Consider the following 12,436-nt stretch of genomic DNA (forward strand, 5'->3'; position numbering starts at 1 on the left):
GGGCTACAGCTCATCAGGATGGAAAGTGTTGGACACGACTGAAGCGACTTATTGAAGAAACATCAATAACTTCAGATATGCAGATGACACCATCCTTATGGCAGAAATTGAAGAGGAACTAAAAAGCCTCTTGATGAAAGTGAAAGTGGAGAGTGAAAAAGTTGGCGTAAAGCTTAACATTCAGAAAACTAAGATCATGGCATCTGGTCCCATCACTTCATGGGAAATAGATGGGGAAACAGTGGAAACAGTGGCTAACTTTATTTTTGGGGCTCCAAAATCACTGCAGATGGTGACTGCAGCCATGAAATTAAAAGATGCTTACTCCTTGGAAGGAAAGTTATGACCAACCTAGGTAGCATATTGAAAAGCAGAGACATTACTTTGCCAACAAAGGTTCGTCTAGGCAAGGCTATGGTTTTTCCAGTGGTCATGTATGGATGTGAGAGTTGGACTGTGAAGAAAGCTGAGCGCCAAAGAATTGATGCTTTTGAACTGTGGTGTTGGAGAAGACTCTTGAGAGTCCCTTGGACTGCAAGGAGATCCAACCAGTCCATTCTGAAGGAGATCAGCCCTGGGATTTCTTTGGAAGGAATGATGCTAAAGCTGAAACTCCAGTACTTTGGCCACCTCATGCGAAGAGTTGACTCATTGGAAAAGACTCTGATGCTGGGAGGGATTGGGGGCAGGAGGAGAAGCGGACGACAGAGGATGAGATGGCTGGATGGCATCACTGACTTGATGGACCTGAGTCTGAGTGAACTCTGAGAGTTGGTGATGGACAGGGAGGCCTGGCGTGTTGTGATTCATGGGGTCGCAGAGTCGGACACGACTGAGCAACTGAATTGAACTGAACTGAACTGAAGGGACTTAGCATGCAAATACCCAGGATACAGTGTTACCATTAAGTCTGTCCGTCGATGCCTATTTGCTGATGGATTAATGGATTTCCCACTGTGTCTGACTCCCAGCGGTCCCCTCACTGCAAACACCTGCTCCATTAGGGTCCTGGGCTGCCTTGGGACATGCCACAGATGAAAGCAACATTCAGTAGCAACCTGCATGCCAGGACACGCCTCCTCGCCAGTCTTCCGCTGTGCATTTTTATTTCAACGGCTCTGTACATTCTTAGAACTACCAAAACTACTTCCAGTACTGCTTGTCATAATCAAACACAGAAAATACAGCAATGCTGTTTGGGTCACATGCAAATGCTGCTTTCTCCACACCCTGAACTAGATGCTGGACCCTCTGGAGGCAGTGGCTTTGTGCGGTTTTACTCCAAACAAGATCACTCATGCTAAATGATTACATAACTGACTTCATTGTTCAGAAGACCACACACGTTAAATGCTGAATCTATCTGGAGTGACAGTTCCACTTTTTTTTTTTTTTTTTAACCTTGTGCTTTTCCGGGCTTCATCTACCATGCATCATTATTAAGAAAAGCATCGATGAAGTAGTTCTGGGAAATACAGACATATCTCCAATGAGATCGCAGCCGCTGCTTAAATTCACACCATCAGCTTTGGGGGCACAATTCTGTCCCGCCCAGACCATGAGACGATGCTACATCTCAGGAGATGCCTCTAAGCCTCCTGCCAGATGCATGGGACCTGTCATTGCTCTCTCGTGATTTGAGCTGACCCAGTGCGATAGCACAGACGTATGAACGCCTCATCACAACCAATACATCAGCAGGCAATGGCCCAGGGCAGAGGACTCTGATTTTAATCACTGTTGAAATGTGTGCATTTCTCATGTTCTGCCGTCTGTGAGCCATAAAGTGAAGGAACGACATACAAAAAATGCACATCATTCAAAAGCGGCTGATCTTTATCAGTTATTTGAGGATGTCAGGAAGGGATCTGAAGATTAAAAATAGATCTGAATCTTTTAGATGGGCACAGATAAGGGGTAACTTCGAGAGTTAACATACAATTAATTTTTTCATGTTTACAGTGTTAACGTTTCATTGAAACATCTTAAATACGATGAAACCGAAATAGAACAAAAGACAGAAGAAATAACTGTATAAAACCTGGATATGAATCATAAGATGGCAACGTATTAAGGAATGAATGGACATTCAGATACATAAAACGTTCCTGAGGTCACTGAAGCGGCCAAAATGAAGACTGAACTTTCAGAAGTAGATTCATTTCAGAGATACGTATGTTAGTATCAGTACATGACTAATCGTCCAAGCCATGGATGGATCTTTCAGACAATGTTGCGTACTTAAATTGGAAGTAGAATCCAGAGACTGTCCTGGTGGTCCAACGGTTAAGAATCTGCCCTGCAACGCTGGGCACACAGGGTTGATCCCTGGTCAGGGAACCAAGATCCTATGTGCATCAGAGTAGTTGAGGGCCTTGCACCCCGACTACAGAGCTCCTGTGGCCCAAGTAAAAAGCCCACGTGATACAACAAAGATCCCATGAGCCGCAACTGACACCCAACTCGGCCAAACCAATAAAATAAAATCAACAAAGTAATTTTTTAAAGAAGCAATTAAAAATAAAAGCAGAACGCAACCCTTGAGAAACTCACAGGGCCTATATCTGTTCAGAAAGGAGTTGCCCATGTCCTTTGTCCTCTGAAAACCTTTTCCCCCAACTCTCAGATGCACATTTCGCACGCTTTCAATCAAGAATCAGGCAGACAGGCACGCTTGGGGAGGGTTGGCTGGGAAGCTGGGCAGTGTCCCCTCCATGCTTTGTGACAACACGCGTCAGAGACCCACCAGGAACCTGCATAACAGATGAATGTTTCAACCATCTAACGCCGGCATTCAGCGGTTTTAACCACGAAGATCTCTCAACCTGCTACTCCTCCCATACGGGGCAGGTTCTCAGCATTTTTGAACCGCAGTATTTCTCTGCTACACCGAAAGCGAATGGACTGATGGCCAGTCACCATGGATCAAAGGGAGGAGGCTGTGTTTGTTTACTGCATATAATGCTCTACCCACAAAGGAGACCAGAGATGGAGCCGAGCTCGGGACAGGGAGAGATGCCCCTTTGGTTCCCTAATGCCCTGCTGTGTCCGTGAATCCCACTCTTTATTAGAAGTCTCTGGGTTTACGTTTGTTACGGTGGACCCAGGAAGGGCAGGAGGGATAATTGCTCTGGTGCTGCGTGGGAAGCCGGACTCCCAGGCAGCCTGGACAAACAGCCCGGCTGGACACCGGTGCTCAATGTTGGGTTAATGAGGGACCTCGGCAGTCCCACAGCCCGAAGCGAGTCTGAATTCTGCTGACGTAGCAATTCAGACTCTGGTCTGCGGCTTCCTGATGATGCTAGCAAGACTTCAGGCTTCCCTCATGGGGTTGGCATGGCTTTTCCTTCTTTTTTTTTGTTTTTGCTTCCCTACTCATCATTGTAATGTAAGAGCTGTTTTTCTTCTGCACCATCTTGAGTTAACCTACCTTTACCGTCCAAATACCGACACAGACATTGAGAGTATGCTCAGCAAGTTTGTGCGTCAAAGTAGGCCTTCTAGTGAAAGCGTCGGTCCCTCAGTCGTGTCCGACTCTTAGAATCCATGGACTGCAACACCTCCACGCTCCTCTGTCCATGGGATTCTCCAGGCCAGAATACTGGAGTGGGTAGGCTTTCCCTTCTCCAGAGGACCTTCCCCACCCAGGGACTGAACCCAGGTCTCACACATTGCAGGCGGATTCTTTACCAGCTGAGCCACCAGAGAAGCCCAAGAACACTGGAGTGGGTAGTCAATTCCCATCTCCAGGGGATCTTCCTGACCCAGGGATCGAACTGAGGTCTCCTGCACTGCAGATGGATTCTTTACTGTCTGAGCCACCAGGGAAGCCCAAACCTTAGAGCAGTGTTCATTAATGTGGAAATATGCAAAGGTCCTGGAATGAACCCTGCGTAAAAATCAAGGCTCTGATTTTACTAACACATATCTGCATGGCTCTGTTTACAAATATTGCCACTTAAGCTGACCTCCCCAACCATCAGGAACAACAGGCCTTCTGCTCTGTTTACAAAACTTAATTTCTCATTGGCTAGGATACATGAAAACTTCCAGATTAACCACTAATTAATTGTGTGCGTGCGTACGTTTTTGCGTACACATGCCAACCAGCAGTGCCTCCAAGAATGACATTTAATTTTAAACGAGGAAACCTGCGTTTCTGAAATACAATTGGGGAATCATGATGATGGGATCCTGTTAAAAACCTTGGAGCAGCTACCAGAGTCCACAAGTCCACTGAGGACGACAGCAATTTAGGGGAAAAGTTGGAGCGATGCTGAAATGATTTCGGGTTAATCAAAACAGGGTTTGACCTAATTGCGCTACAGACCTCTGTGGGCTGGTATGACCTGGGTCAGAAATTCCCCTTGGTGCACCGGTCTGTCAATAAATAAGCCGCTGTCCTGCTGTCTCTATATGTTTTTTTTAGAAAACAGACACAGAAGCCTGAGACAGGCCTTCCGGGCTTTACAATCAAATTCACATTAAAGAGTCCACAATCAAACAAGAGCCTACGCGCGTATCCTCCCAGCCAAATTGCACCACAGAGAACCAAGCAAATAAGCATCGAACAATGCTTCCGTTTCCACAGTGCTGCCTCCCAGGCTGGGTCATTTTACTTCCGAAGCTGTTTTTTGTTTTTCAAAAAGAGAGGAACAAAAGAAAACTCTATACAATCTGTTAATAAATGAAATGAAAAGATGTGTGTCCCCTGAAGAAGGATTCAGTATGTATTTTCTGGGGGGAATCTTTTGAACTCTCATGCATGTTGATCACTGCAAATGCATTTTCGTTATTAACATGCATTGGTTACATTGTAATAGAAACATTAAATGGTGTAATACAGTGCTTCCAGTTTAACATGGGACAGTCTATGCTTTTGGGATGTGCAACATGCATACCCCACACACAAAATGAGGTGAGAAAAATGGAATCCGGTTTAAAAAAAAAAAAAGAAAGAACTGGCTATTAGTATTTTGAAAACGGAATCTATTTATCCCACGGGGCTTCCCAGGTGGCACTAGTGGTAAAGAACCCGCCTGCCAAAGCAGCAGCTGCAAGAGACGTGGGTTCGATCCCTGGGTGGGGAAGATCCCTTGGGGGCGGGAACCCACTCTGTTACTCTGGCTGGGGAAATCCCATGGACAAAGGAGCCTGGCGGGCTACAGTCCATGGGGCCGCAAAGAGTCAGACACCACTGAGCACACACACACCTATCGCATCACTTCAGTTCAATCGCTCAGTCGTGTCTGAGTCTTGGCAACCGCACAGACGGCAGCACGCCAGGCCCCCCTGTCCATCACCATGAAAAAGGACGCATAAGTGGGTGAGGGGAGATTGTAGTAGTTGCCTGAGACGCGAGGAGCAAGGGGAGGGCTACAGAACAACACGGGGTTTGCTCTGACGGGAACCCAAGAGGGTGGCTGCTTGTCTGAGAAGCCAGTGCAGCTTATATTTCCAGTGGCTTGTGGAGAGGAAACAACTTGTCATTGGGAGATGCACAGGAGACATGAGTGTAGGCAGGAGTGAACATTCTCAGTAATACCAGGGATTCATTATGTTATCACTCTCGACAAAAGGGACAGCTGATCCTTGGGGTGGATAGGCGGGGAATCCCCCAGGATGTCTCTCAAGCATTCCCCACCTGGTTTTACCTCTGAGCTTCCACTTCTCTTGTCCTTTTTAATAATTTTAACATTTAATTGGAGGACAATTGCTTTACGATGTCGTGTTGGTTTCTGCCACACAGAACACGAATCGGTTGTAAGCACGCATATATCTCCTCCCTCTTGACCTCCCTGCCATCCTCCCAGCCCCCATCCCAGCCCCTTAGGTCATCACAGAGCACCGAGCTGAGCTCCTTGTGTTAAAAAGCAGCTCCCACTAGCTGTCTAATTCACACCCAGGAGCGCGTATATGTCAATGCTACTCTCTCAACTCATCCCACGCTCTCCTTCCCCCACTGTGTCCACAGCTCTGTTTTCTCTGTTGGCATCTCCCTTGCCGCCGTGTAGATAGGTTCGTGAGTACCATCTTTCTAAACTCCATGTGTGCGTGCAAAGTTGCTTTACTTGTGTCCGACTCTATGCAACCCCATGGACTGTAGCCCACCAGGCTCCTCTGTCCAGGGGATTCTCCAGGCAAGAGTACTGGAGTGGGGTGCCATGACCTTCTCGTCTAAACTCCATACATATGTGTTAATATATGATTTTTGTTTTTCTCTTTGTGACTTATGTCACTCAGTATAATAGATTCTATGTTCATCCACCTCATTAAAACTGACACAAAAATCGATCCTTTTATGGCTGAGTCGGAGAAGACTCTTGAGAGTCCCTCGGACTGCAAGGAGATCCAACCAGTCCATTCTAAAGGAGATCAGTCCTGGGTGTTCTTTGGAAGGACTGATGCTAAAGCTGAAACTCCAGTCCTTTGGCCACCTCATGCGAAGAGTTGACTCATTGGAAAAGGCTCTGATGCTGGGAGGGATTGGGGGCAGGAGGAGAAGGGGACGACAGAGGATGAGATGGCTGGATGGCATCACCAACTTGATGGACATGAGTTTGGGTGAATTCCGGGAGTTGGTGATGGACAGGGAGGCCTGGCATGCTGCGATTCATGGGATCGCAAAGAGTAAGACACGACTGAGCGACTGAACTGAACTGAAATGAACTGAATATTCCACTGTGTGTATATACAATAGCTGCTTTATCCATTCCTCTGTCAATGGATAACTTTTGAATCTTTACCCCATCTAGATATTATTGTATATTTTTTTGTATATTGTGTATATATTGTATATTATGAGGTAACGCATAACTTTGTTTTCAAAATAGCCAGACGCCTCAAATCCATTTACTGGTCAACATCACCCGTTTCCACTGATGAAGATTCCACCTTTATCATATCGTACTTTCTTATCCATCTTTGGAAATACTAATGGAACTTAAACGTACATTTACCAGCTTCTGTAATCTCTTGGGAATACTTTCAATAATTGCTAATACTTTCAATTGTTGCTTTTGGAAAATATTTCAACTTTGTTTCACAGTTACTCTGTTTTTTCTAATGTTGTTTAATCATTTCTGTGTTCTAGGGCCCACACCTCCTTCCAAATGTTTTGATTAGAGTTGCAGGGATTATGTAAGTACAACACATATTACACAGGATCACAGAGAGAAAGGAGAATTCACATGAGAATCTTACCCATTTTCATGCCCTTTTGACAGCTACTAAAATTCAATAGCAGAGTACAGTTAATGTAAAATATCTTCTCATATAAACTAGACTGAGCAACCACATTGTCACACTGAGTGAAATAGAGTCAGAGAGAGAAAGACAAATATCGTATGACAGTCCTTAGATGCAGAATCTAAAAAGAAGTGATACGAATGAACTTCCAAAACAGGAGCCTGTTACACAGAGAACGTCAGAAAGAAAAATATTGTATATTAATGCATATAATTAATGTGTCCGTCCGACTCTGTGCGACCCCATAGACGGCAGCCCACCAGGATGCCCTGTCCCTGGGATTCTCCAGGCAAGAACACTGGAGTGGGTTGCCATTAGGGAAGTGAGACGCAGGTGCAGAAAAGGGACTTGTGGACACAGTGAGGGAGGGAAAGAGTGGGACAAATGAGGAAAATACCACCACCACGTGTGAACCAAGGATGGAGTGCTGGTGAGAAGCTGCTATGAGGCCCAGGAAGCTCGCCCTGGTACTCTGTGATGACCTGCAGGGATGGGATCGGGGGCTGGAGGGAGGCAGGATGTCTGCATAATTATGGCTGAACTGAGGGCTGCATGGCAGAAACCAACACAGCAGTTTACAAATTAAAAGTTCTCATTTTTATATAAACTTAAGAGATAATTCTATACAAATTTATTTTATATAATTTTAAATATGTATCTTTAAAATTTCAAAAATAGAAAAAAAAAATAGACTCACAGACTTAAGAGAATGAACTTACAGTTGTCGGGGGGGAAAGATGGGGGAAAGGATAGTTAGGGAGTTTAGAATGGACATGGACTCACTGCTGTATTTAACATGGAGAACCAGCAAGGACCTGCTGGACAGCACAGGGAACTCTGCTCAATACTCTGTAATAACCTGATGGTTCCCAGGGGAGAAGGATAGGGGAGGGGATAGTCAGGGAGTTTGGGATGGACATGGACACACTGCTGTGTTTAACATGGAGAACCAGCAAGGACCTGCTGGACAGCACAGGGAACTCTGCTCAGTGTCACGTGGCAGCCTGGACGGGAGGGGAGTCTGGGGGAGGATGGATCCATGTACCTGTATTGCTGACTCCTTTCACTGTGCACCTGAAACCATCTTAACATTGTTAATTGGCTGAACTTAAACATAAAATAAAAATGTTTTAAAAATACACAATGTAACTTTTGGGAGTGTCCTATATTCACAAGTAGCCATGTAATTTAATTGATTAATTAAATCTTGGAAAATATAATAATAATTATATCAGTGATTATTTTTATCAGTAAAATTATTATCAGTAATTGTTATTATCAGTAATATTTTACTATAATATTTAGAGTAATATTTAGTATTATCAGTAATAATTTATTATCAATAATTAAAAGTAGCTTTTAAGACCCTTAACTCCTAACATTTTTATGTAAGCAGATTTTTACATAATTATTACTTAAGAAACAAAATTATTAAATGAGATAACATCATATTTGAAAAGCAGTTGTTGATTTCTGTGATCATAGCAATGTCTTCAAAATATCAAAGAAATGAGGGCAACACTATAGCAGAGTCTGGACTAATAGCTTCAACTTGACACAGGCGGGCCCATCAAGCCCACATGCCTCATTCATTAGCCTCGTTTCCCAGAAGTGCATAATTTTTAGGCCTCGCAGAACCATAGCTCTGACATTACCGAATTTTGTCATGAATAATGAGTTCTGCTCATTACAGAATTTTGTCATGAATAATTAGTTCTACTCATAATGCTTATAAGGCTTGAGACCTCAAGCCTACTCTAAATACTCCTTTAAGCAAAAGCCCCAGCAGAAGGCCAGTAAAATGTAAAGAAGAGTATTGATTAAATCCTGTAAGAGGAAAAAAGTCGTGAAATAGGATTGTTTGCTCAAGATACAGGACTTTACCAAAAGCTTCCTTCCTTTCTTAAGAATAAAACTGAAGTGAAGTGAAGTGGCTCAATTCTGTCCAACTCTTTGGGACTCCATGGACTGTAGTCTACGGGACTCCTCCATCCATGGGATTTTCCAGGCAAGAATACTGAAGTGAGTTGCCATTTCCTTCTCCAGGGGAACTTCCCAACCCAGGTATTGAATCCGGGTCTCCTGCATTGTAGGCAGACGCTTTACTGTCTGAGCCCCAAGGGAAGCCCCTTTAAGAATAAAGGTAATGATATATACATGTGTCTGGGCTTCCCTGATGGCTCACGTGCTAAAGAATCTGCCTGCCAAAGCAGGAGATGTGGGTTGGATCCCTGGGTCAGAAAGATGCCCTGGAGAAGGGAAGGGCAACCCACTCCAGTACTCTTGCCTGAAGAATCCCATGGACAGAGGAGCCTGGGAGGGCTACAGTCCATGGGGTCACAGATAGTCAGACACAACTTAGCAACTAAACAGCAACGACAACATACAACGGTAAAGATTTCAAGTCTGGAGGATAAAGATTTCGAGTCTGGAGGGCAGGGTAAGCCAAGTAGCCACTTTGTCTCACTGACAGCTTGTCAGGAGTCCCCAGTCTCTGGGATCTAACCCTGGATGATCTGTGATGGAATTGATGTAATACTAAATGAAATGAAGAAAGAAAAAGAAAAAGTCACTTATTCGTATCTGACTCTTTGTGACGCCGTGGACCGTAGCCCACCAGGCTCCTCTGTCCATGGGATTCTCCAGGCAGGAATACTGGACTGGGTTGCCATTTCCTTCTCCAGGGAACAGAAATAAAATACACAATAAATATAACATGTTTGAATCATCTGAAAACCACCCCCCCTCAGCCCCGGTCCGTGGAAAAACTATCTTCCACAAAACCAGTCCCTGTTGCCAAAACAGGTTGGTGACAGCTGGTTCAAGTGTCTGACCTCATAAATGAATGGTTGAAAAGGCTGGTTATTCTCAAACAGTTACACAATGGCCTTACACCACCATACGATTTTTAACATAGGCCTGATCCCCCCCTTTTTTTTTTCTTTTTAGCATTAAAAAGACCCTTAGGGAGGAGGGAGGAGGGTTCAGGATGGGGAACACATGTATACCTGTGGCAGATTCATTTTGAAATATGGCAAAAGCAACACAATATTGTAAAGTTAAATAAAATTTAAAAAAAAATAAAATAAAAAGACCCTTAAAATTGTTCACTTAGGATACAGACCATACGTCCTTCTCCAAATGGATGTTATTTAACAGCCATGAAATTAAAAGACGCTTACTTCTTGGAAGGAAAGTTATGACCAACCTAGACAGCATATTGAAAAGCAGAGACATTACTTTGTCAACAAAGGTCCGTCTAGTCAAGGCTGTGGTTTTTGCAGTGGTCATGTATGGATGTGAGAGTTGGACGATAAAGAAAGCTGAGCGCCGAGGAATTGATGCTTTTGAACAGCAGTGTTGGAAAAGACTCTTGACAGTCCCTTGGACTGCAAGGAGATTCAACCAATCCTTCCTAAAGGAAATCAGTCTTGAATCTTCATTGGAAGGACTGATGTTGAAGCTGAAACTCCAATACTTTGGCCACCTGATGTGAAGAGCTGACTCATTTGAAAAGACCCTGATGCTGGGAAAGATTGAGGGCAGGAGGAGAAGGGGACGACAGAGGATGAGATGGCTGGATGGCATCACTGACTCAATGGACATGGGTTTGGGTGGACTCCAGGAGTTGGTGATGGACAGGGAGGCCTGGTGTGCTTCGGTCCATGGGGTCACAAAGAGTCGGACACGACTGAGTGACTGAACTGAACTGAACTGAACAGCTGAGTGTCTGTAAAGAGACTTTAGGGTTGTGTCCACCATGTTTCAGTGGTCTCAGAAGATGGGCCACTCTATGTGAAGAAGCTTTTGTTTCTTGATATCTGAAAATAAGCGGATTGCTGCTGCTGCTGTTCAGTTGCTCAGTCGTGTCTGACTCTTTGTGACCCCATGGACTGAAGCCCACCAGGCTCCTCTGTTCATGGGATTTTCAGGCAAGAACACTGGAGTGGGTTGCCATGTCCTTCTCCAGGGGGTCTTCCCAGACCAGTGACTGGCAGGTGGATTCTTTTCCACTGGGGAAGCAGGAGGTCATGGTAGCAGATTTCTGAAGGACTTGGGCACACAAATGTGCCCTAATTGGGCAGGTCAGTTGGGGTGGGCACAATGACCCCCCACCCCCACCCCCAGAGGCCTTGTCTGCAGAATTTGGCTCCAACCACATGAGCTCTGTTCGTGTCAATGAAGTGCGAGAAAAAATGCATCCTGTTTGGGCTCAGCAGATGGTCTAAACAGGTGTACCATTTTGGGGGTGGGCTTGGCTCTCTTGCTGAGGACTGCACGGGGCTCAGGGATCATGCCTCTGAACAAGGGCCCACATGTCTGGGAACCCTCGTAGCCCTTCCTAGGGAAGGCCAGGAAGAAAAAAAAAAAAAAAAAAAGGAATGTGTTCTCTGTAGAATTTATGGCCTGTAGAGATTCGCCGCACTGGCATCTGTTTGCTGTTACTGAGAACACAAGAAAACGCATGCAATGGAAGGAGAAGTCACCTCTCCGGGGTCTAAAGCGAACCACGGCAGGAACCCCAAGGAGGTCTGGGAGACATCAGGCATGCAGAGCTCCAGGAGCTGGCTGCAGCAAGGTGAGCATGGGGACTGGCAGAGGAGAGACCCTTCACTGAGTGCCTCTTGAGCTCCAACCAGGAACTGCCATGAGAACAGAGAAGGTCAAATTCCAGCACAAGTTTGGCACCATATACGGATGGAACGGGCAACTGCGTGTGCTCAGTCACTCAGTCGCGTCTGACTCTTGCAACTCTATGGATTGTAGCCTGCCAGGCTCCCTGTCCCTCGGATTCTCCAGGCAAGAATACTGGAGTGGGTTGCCATGCCCTCCTCCAGGGGATCTTCCCGAACCAGGGATCGAACCCCCCATCTCCTGCATTGCAGGAGGGTTCTTCACCATCTGAGCCACCAGGGAACAGCCAGGTGGGCTCCTAACAAGCACTATTATCTCCACAGTTCAGGTTTGTGAACCAGATTCATTCCTAATCACTCACTCTATTTAAAATGCAGTTAAATGGCTCTATTTCTTGTAAAAATATAACCACTCTATTTCTTGATATTAAAACCTTGTTTTTGTTGATAGTGTTTCCTACTCTTTCCCATTAAGGTAATAGTCTCCATACAGCTTATGATAACTTTCAGAATCTCTAAGCCACCTCCATAAGATTCGTTTAAAACAAGTTTGT

General features: G+C 45.1%; 1 protein-coding gene across 3 annotated transcripts in view; it reads right to left on the bottom strand.

The window, feature by feature from the left end:
• Nucleotides 1-12,436, bottom strand: part of LOC101902122 (uncharacterized) — a 493,329-nt gene that overhangs the window by 73,603 nt on the left and 407,290 nt on the right. The gene's annotated exons all lie outside the window — the stretch shown is intronic.

This window comes from Bos taurus, chromosome X, assembly GCF_002263795.3.
Source record: "Bos taurus isolate L1 Dominette 01449 registration number 42190680 breed Hereford chromosome X, ARS-UCD2.0, whole genome shotgun sequence".
Taxonomy (NCBI): Eukaryota; Metazoa; Chordata; class Mammalia; order Artiodactyla; family Bovidae; genus Bos; species Bos taurus.